The sequence below is a fragment of the Sinocyclocheilus rhinocerous genome, unplaced genomic scaffold (assembly GCF_001515625.1).
Source record: "Sinocyclocheilus rhinocerous isolate Xijiao unplaced genomic scaffold, SAMN03320098_v1.1 scaffold580, whole genome shotgun sequence".
In the NCBI taxonomy this organism is placed as follows: domain Eukaryota; kingdom Metazoa; phylum Chordata; class Actinopteri; order Cypriniformes; family Cyprinidae; genus Sinocyclocheilus; species Sinocyclocheilus rhinocerous.
The window spans coordinates 959,612-968,104 of record NW_015670982.1 but is presented as its reverse complement, the minus strand read 5'-3'; the positions used below and the strand labels follow the sequence as shown (position 1 = coordinate 968,104).

At 37.5% G+C, this 8,493-nt stretch overlaps 1 pseudogene; it reads left to right on the top strand.

The window, feature by feature from the left end:
- Positions 1-480: 480 nt before the first annotated feature.
- Positions 481-5,148, top strand: LOC107734544 (RNA exonuclease 1 homolog; annotated as a pseudogene).
- The last annotated feature ends 3,345 nt before the right edge of the window (positions 5,149-8,493 follow it).

The window sequence follows — 8,493 nt, the reverse complement described above, 5'->3', positions numbered from 1 at the left end:
GTATTTTAATGAAGAATGACAATGAAAATGAAATGCTCATTGTGACTCATTTTGCCAGCACAGGTCACATTTGTAAAGCACTTTATACAATACTGGCTGTGTCAAAGCATCTAGTGTCAAACAGGAAAATAGTTTGTTAATAATGCAAGAAGACAATAACGGAGTAATTTTTCCAGCTAATGTCAGTTCATCGATGATTCAGTGATGTCATCATCTACAAAGCAGGCCAATCAGCCCCACCTGAAGATGGATTAATTAAAACACTTCCAGCCGGTGACGTAGCTAAAGTCCTTCCCAATTTCAACATACTTTTGTTGAGAGCAGATAATCTCTTCCTCATACTGACTTTGTCCTCTCAAAAGACTTTTGAAAAATGCTGTCAAATCTTTTCGTGCCACAAATGCTGAACCCTACAAGGGATAGAGAAATTGCGTTATACTGACAATCAACCACTCGGTATTTCGTGTGTGGGCAGCTCTTATGTTTCCATCCACAGCTCTCTTCGATGAAACTGATTGTCCCGTCCTTCGATGGGGACGATGCAAGCGACCTTATTGTTTGTACAATCACGGCAAAGACAATACGTCTGGCGTGATGACGACGGGTAAATAAAATCATGATTCATTGTTGTTTTAAATTAAGGTTTGAAATCTATGCGTTTAAGCAATGGCTGAATTGGTGCGTTGTTGTCTCGACCCTTCGTGACGGATATCATTTTTAACTAATGGGCAAAAAGTTAATGGCAGGAAATGTGCGCGAATCAAAGTTGGGCTTCAATAATTATTAGAGTTTTAATAGTTGTAAATCATGTGATATTCTACTTTCTGACGCAATTGCGTCATCACGTAAAATAATTGCTGAATAACTGAAACAACCGAATCCCTGAAATGAATGGGATTTCTAGGTCTAAGCTGCATGCATATTTCCAAAAAGGGTTTTATGCAAATACATGACCTCAATTAATTTAATCACACTGACACTGATAACATTAGCTTTTTTTCTATTCATGTAGGCTATTCCCACTCAATACAATTGTTTTCTTACCTAAATAGGCTAAGCTATTCTAAATTTCCCGACACGCGCATTAAGTTGTTCGAATTCTGCCATTACATAGACAAATAGCTGAAAAACATAATTGTGCACTTCAAAGCATTATGATTTTGGGGTTTTATTTGTGAAACTTTTCCTCTGCTTCACATTTAGATCTTGGAGATCCTGAAGCCACTTTCTGCCAATGGAGCCTCTCACACCACTGAGGACAGTTACACTTGCCTTGAGGAGTTGGAGAGGATCAACAAAGAAATAGAGGCAGTAAAGAGTGAGGTGGAGAAAGAACAAAAAAAGACTGTCTTGGTATCAGACATCGCAGTCTCTCACATGAACAGATAGTTCAGGTCTTTGCTCTGAGAAATATTTGAGAACCACCAAAGCTAAAGACCTGAATGGAAACCATTTGATATACAAAAAACCTGTTTCCACAACCAGTGGTCTTAAGTATGTGGTTGATCGTGCCAGACCCAAGACTGATTTGGAATATGACCCTTGTTCCAATTTCTCAGCAGACTTACTAGCTAGCACAGTGGTGCCTAAACTCGGTGTCCTGCAGAGTTTAGCTCCAACTTGCCTCAACACACCTGCCTTCAAGTTTCTAGTATGCCTAGTAAGAGCTTGATTAGCTGGTTCAGGTGTGTTTAATTGGGGTTGGAGCTAGACTCTTCAGGACACCGGCCCTCCAGGACCGAGTTTTGGCACCCCTGATCTAGCAGCTCAGTAGACAGTAAGCTAAAGTCAACCGATAAAGCGGATACTGAACATAGCCTGAAGAATAACCGAACAGGAAAAAATGTTCAGCCTCTGTCCTCTCATTTTGATGACTCTGACGATGACGGTACCTTGGTCACTGACATTCCACCTTCAGCAAAAGATCAGGGAAAATGTAACACCAAACAGAAAGGCAAGAGTATACCACATTTACCTGAGGGGAATTGTGCAGGTAATAATGATCATCTTGCAAATGACCAAACAAAACCCAGGCAGCACAAGGAAAAGTTATCTTCTGATGGACTTCTAAGTCATGAAATTAAAAATAGTGTGTGTGTGACCAAGAGAAGGAAAGGACCTCAGCGAAACCTGTGATGATCCCACAAGAACAAGAGTCTTCTGAAGGAGAACGTGTCATTGATGTATCACCTCTAGAAGATGAACATAAGCTTTCAAAGCAGTGTGGAACTACAACCAAGGATCTACCCAGATTATGCCCTATTAGCAATGCTCCAGCTGAAGATGGTAAAGAGCCTAATAAAGGGCCCTTAAATAAACCGGTAATGATGGCAAAGCACCCCGTAAAAAAACAGGCCTTTTCTGGAGGATCTAACAGAAGAACCTTTGGCTGAACCAGTTAACTCTATAAATCTCAATATGGAAGCGTTTGTTACACAAAAAGAGGAAAAAGTTCACGGCATGGAGAATGTCTTGGATGACATTTCTACTTGTCTAGACAATCTGAGAATTGAGAGTGAGTGGAACAAATGCAATCAAGATGCTTCCTGTAAGTTCTGTTTATGGAGATGAATATATTTCCTCACAATCTCCTGCGGTTGTTGTACAAGATGCAACTTTTGAGGCAGAACCACAAATTGACATCTCAAGTTATACTCCGAAGTCAGAAGTTATTTCTTCTAACAGGATTTCCCAAGAGCAAGCACTTCAGCAGCACTTCCCCATGGTCTCATCTCAGTCCTTTCCTTCATCCTTACCTAAGGTAGAAGAGCACAGATGCAAAGCACCCTAAAACCAAAACATCTTGCCTGCCAAAGGTGCGTCTGTTATATTTATGCATGTGCTTTTGTTCAAATTATAGCCACTTTTGTTTACTGCACTGTACACTCCTATCAGGTCACCCTCCTTATATGTACTTACAGCTCCCAGTGAGAGAGATCAGCAATGTACCACTAAATACTCAAGCACTTCAGGGACCCGGTAAGAGCTGGCTTTCATCTCAGGGTCAAACTAGAGTGCTCACCTCTGTAGTTTTTGTTTTTGTTTGTTTGTTTGTTTTTTTTAAGATGGAGTTTATTTTCATATTGTGCCGTTTATATGTAGTGGTAATTAAAAATAGATTTTTAAATTTTCTTAACCCCTGCTAAGGTGCTTTAGTGAGTTGCTTGCTTTATTTATTAATTATGTATATCAACACGCATTGGGCCTATATGTATACACTACCATTCAAAAGTTTGTAATATTGTGAAATATAGCATTTCTTGTTATCATGAATGTTGAAAAACATCAGGTTTCCATCAGGTTTCTTTGATGAATAGAAAAACAAAATAAACACACATATATAGATTTGTTAAATTCATTATATATATATATATAAGTCTTTACTGTCACTTTTGATCAATTAAATGCATTCATGCTATCAGTCTGTTGCTATTAATTCTCCAATGTGTTTTTTCTTACCATCTTTTCACATCGTCATTGCAGATTTTAATTTATTTTGACTTATTAATTTATTTCGATTGAGTGTGCGTGAATATAAGTGACTTGTTTTACTGCTGCAGGTGATTTGACACTTTATGAGCAACTGAAGGAACATGTTCTATCTGAGGACATGTTGCGAGTAAACAACTTCCATCGTAAACATAAGGATAAAGCTGATTTTGCTATCCAGTATGGAGATACCAAGAAGGGCTTAAGTGACCGTGAGTGTAGTGGTTCATACTCAAACATTTTTGAGTTGTAACTTTTGAGTTGTGGCTTTCCAGTTCAAGTCACCGTAGGATATTTTTGTTATTGTTACAATCATTTTAATGTAAAGCAATATCTAACTTTTAATATAGATGAAGCTTTTAGGATTTGAAGCCTTTTAAATACTTAGGAATTCAATGGTAACAGCTTTGAAGAGAATCTGCTGTCGATGTGGAGCAACATTTTCTTTTGACAAAAATGGAAAGCCCACCTGCAGAGAGGAGTGTAACTACCATTATGGCAAAGTCATCGAGAATCGAAGTAAGAATGGCTTCGAATGTCTCTAAAAGTGATTTTTTTTTATTTCTGGCATTGTCTTCTCTGTATGTGATCTCTTAGCACCGGGAGGTGTTGAGATGCGCTACAGTTGTTGTGAGAATGCAGTTGGGTCTCCTGGATGCCAAGTGTTCAATGTATTACGATTTGTGTTGGAATGATACTCATACACTCATGCTTTGTTAGAGGGTCTGAAAACATTTCACCTGGTTTGTCTGCACTCCTTTATGCCATGATCTTTCCTTGAACTGGGTTTTCAGTAGTGATATTGTAGCAATTTACCAAGCCATTAACCTAATAATCAATTTTCAGTGACTTCAGTTGAAACGTTCTTCAGGGCTTTGTGAACAGTCTTCCTCAATCTTCAGTGGCCAAAACTTGTCCAGGAGTCTTTGCTCTTGACACACAAACAGTAAGGCTTATGTTAATCATAATTAAGATGAAAAAAAAAGAACATAGATGTACATTCATGTGATATTTTATTAATTTAAATGTGTGTTTTACCAGTGTTATACGATTCAAGGTCTGGAACTAGCAAGAGTGACTGTGGTCAACAGCAGTTTGGAAGTTGTCTTCGACTCTTTTGTCAAAAGCCTGATAATGATGTAGTTGACTATAATACCAGGGGGGGATGTTTTAATTTTATATTTTAAGTTAGCGAACTGTGAATTAAATGTTGTAAATCACACCTTTTTATCCTGCTCAGGTTCTCCGGCATCAGTAAGGGTGATGTGAAGGGTACCAAGTCATCTTTGCGTGATGTACAAGCAGTGCTTTTGAGCTTTATTAATGCAGACACAATTCTGATTGGCCATGGCTTGGAGAATGACTTAACCGCTCTAAAAGAGTTATAGTGGAATGCTGTCAAGGTTTTTGAGCAATTTGCAGCTGGAATTCTGATGTAAACCTTTTCAACTTGGCATTGAAGTTTGTGGTTTTGATTAGAAGCTCTTACGGATTGCATTTTGGTCATTCTGCCATCTTCAGATTATTCACAGCACTGTGATTGACACCTCTGTGGTGTTTCCTCATCGTCTGGGTCTAACACACAAAAGAGAACTTAACAGTCTGACTGCAGACTATCTCCGGGGAATTATCCAAGAGAGCGGTATGTTGGCATGTTAAAGGCATTTGTAAGAAATGACCATATGATCGAACATTGCTAAATCAGAAGCTGTAGCTTTTAGCTGTACTCTGGGTGTATTTTTTTTTCATGACACATTTTCCATACACGGATGTTTTTAACTCTTCCATGAAATTGCTGTTGGAGTAATTGAGTCCGTAGTGAAGGGAAATCGGTTTTCCACCACGATTAGCAAACCCTAAACAGCTCATGCTTGTTTCCCAAAAAGAAAACACAAACACTTACACTTGATTGTGTATTTTTTTTTTTGTGGTCTTATAATACACTATGGGAGTAAATCTTTGAATTCTGGAAAGAGGGAATGAAATTAAAGGCATTAACAAGAAATATCTGCATCATGTGATTTCTTCAATCAAAATATCATCCAGAAACGTTGACAGGTGTTTGTTCAATCATGTGTAATGAGCTAATAACAGTCTGGTGCTTAGCACCATATGCATCAAATTTTATTAATGAGATAATGAGAATAAAAGGGACTCTTAAGTGACTTTTTACTACTTTTCAGGACATTTTTTTCCCCCCTAATGTCTAATTATTTTACACTATCTCACCTCATGCAAAGCCATTTATAGTTATTTCCCCATACCTTTCCCACTGTGTTCAGTATCCAGACCAACCCAACGTAGACTAGCAACGACATTAGGCTACCTCTTAAGTCTTTCAGTATCCTACAGTAAAGTGAAAGAGATTTTGGTGCCATAAAATAGTCCCCCAAACAGCTGTCAATATCAAACAGCTGTCAATATCAAACAAATAATTTTTTTTTATTAAACCACTGTTTGTAAACTACATTTACATCAGAGATGAACCAGTCAAAAGTAGTTATTTGTGAGCGAATGCAAAGTTTCTTGTGTGAATGCAATGCAAAACTTTTCTGAGAGAATGCAAAAGCATTAACATTTTTTTCCATCCATCCCCCTTTAGGGGCTCCTTGGATCGCTAGTAGTCCAGATTTGGCAATCTGAAAAAGTGTGTATCTGGATCATTGTGATCCAATCCAGTTTAGAAAAACCAGCAGAGTAAAATGGATTACCTGATCCAGATTAAGCTTTTTGAACAACTGGCTCCTCGTGGTCAACAATCAATAATCTGCCGCCTTTAAAAAGAGACCAAACTTAAGTCTGTGCTCCAAAGCATTCAAGATTTATGCTCAAAAACATTTAGATAATTAATGTTTTTATAACGTTTCAGATAATTTGCCATCTGTAGGTAATCAAAATTTAGCAGTTAACCTAATTCTTATAGCCAGTAATGGTAATATTAAACCTGAAGGGCTTCTAGATCTGGCCTTAGTCTATATATGCTGATCACTCAGAGTCTGACCCAAAATCAGAATTCATTCTGATGGGACTGAATCCTGAAAAGGACTGAATCCGGGACAAGGCTACTGCTCTGAATTGACTTTTAAAAGGCTCCTGGTGGAGTTTTACCTGCTGCTTGACTCTTTTGACAGGTGTTTGAGGGCCGTGGCTGCAGTGAAAAGCCAGTGTGAGGGCTGGTGAAACAGTGGGCTGACATGCCCGGGAGCAGTGCCAGGGCGCTGTTGTTGCTGCCCGTTTGGGCTCATGCTGTACAAACTGTGTGAGCGTGGCCCAACTGGCTGCTGGGAATGCCTCAGCGACAGCCCTGATCTACTGTACCAGCATCCAGACAAACACACATGCTCTTGGCACAGAGAGAAAGAAACCAGATGCTCCCCCTTCCAGTCGGGAATGTAGGAAAATCTGTTTGCATGATTAATGATTAGTTTACAGAATTTTTTGAAAGACATATAATCAATAAGTGTGATTGGATTTCTTTTATTCCATATCCGCCATACACAAATGTATTATATGTACATGAAGTACAACATACATGAAACCTAATAGAAATTGGAACAATTTCATATATTAACATGTATGCAATGAAATCGATATCAATATGGGGGGAAAAAATCAATATGGAAAATTTTTCCTTATGGAGCTTCTAACAAAAACTAAATTTGTGTTACTTTAAAAAGATACTTAAAATATGTTAGAATGTTACATTTATTTGAAAGTACCTATAATATATCAGGCTAAAGAGCAGTTTACAGTGGCACAGATATTAAGATTGCATATATATTTTTTCCTTCAATTTATTTGACTAGGTCTTCCCTCAAAACAGAATTAATCACTTATTACCCAGTGTCTTAATTGTAAGACAAATGACCATGTGATACTATGCTAATTGATTGAAGACAGGAATTCATTTGGGCTAATTGAATGGCACAGGAAAAAGCATTCAGTCTAAAGTGTGTTGCATTCCTTGAAAACTCACCGAAGGTTAGTAAGTTTTACCTTAGAATCAATAAAATGAAGAAGAAAGAAAGACCAACCTTATAACCTTTTGATTATGTTCCTACACGATGAAACTCAAAAAACTGGCAAGATAAAATGTAGATGACTGTTTTTATTTTTTGGGTGATGTGATCCTGCGTTCTGTATGAGAGAACATTTCAAACCAAATATGTGCAGAATCCTTGACTATTAAGCAACAAAAAACCAAGCCAAAATGAATTCTTTCCAATATACAGGCCATTCGCCCCCACACCAGACACTGAAACATCAGAAAATTGGTAGCAATTTCAAACATTCCTTATTTGCTCTGAACCCAACTGCTAGCATGCAGCCTGCTGAGTGCATAGCAGATAAACCAGTGTCACAAAGTTAATTGCATTACTTAAAACTATTGGTCTGGCGTTATCAGCTGGATAAGCGTATTTATGATGGATGTCGTCTTTGGACATAATTACGACATGGTTGGTGTGATAGTCATATAATAATGTTTCTTTGATTCTCACTAGTGTAAATATGCAGATATCCCCCATGTATTCAAATAAATACATGTTATTTTGCTAATATTATAATGTTGAATAATTAGACTCAATAGTCAAAAATAAATTCAAACCATTAGTGTGCACTTTCAGGATCATAAATGGCATTTTAGAAAGGTGCTGCTGCCACCTATTGTTCTATTGTTGCACCCAGTTCCAAGATAATTATATTTCCTGTCCTGCAAAAGAGTGCAATATTGCCGTTCTAACGCTTTTCTACTCCTAATTTTTTTTAAGCTTTGGATATATAGTATTGTCAGGGAGGAGATTGTGTTGTTTAGAGTCTGTTTAGAGTTAGAGTAGTCATAATAGCACTGTGAGAAATTATATGTTTATATACACTGAATGCAAAAACAAAAGTGTTGCGTTTATAATTTTGTTCAGTGTATATTTACTTTGTATAAAAGTTTGTTCATGGGGTTTTTGCCTTTAATGACAAGATCATTGAGACCAGAAAGAAAATTTGAGGAAC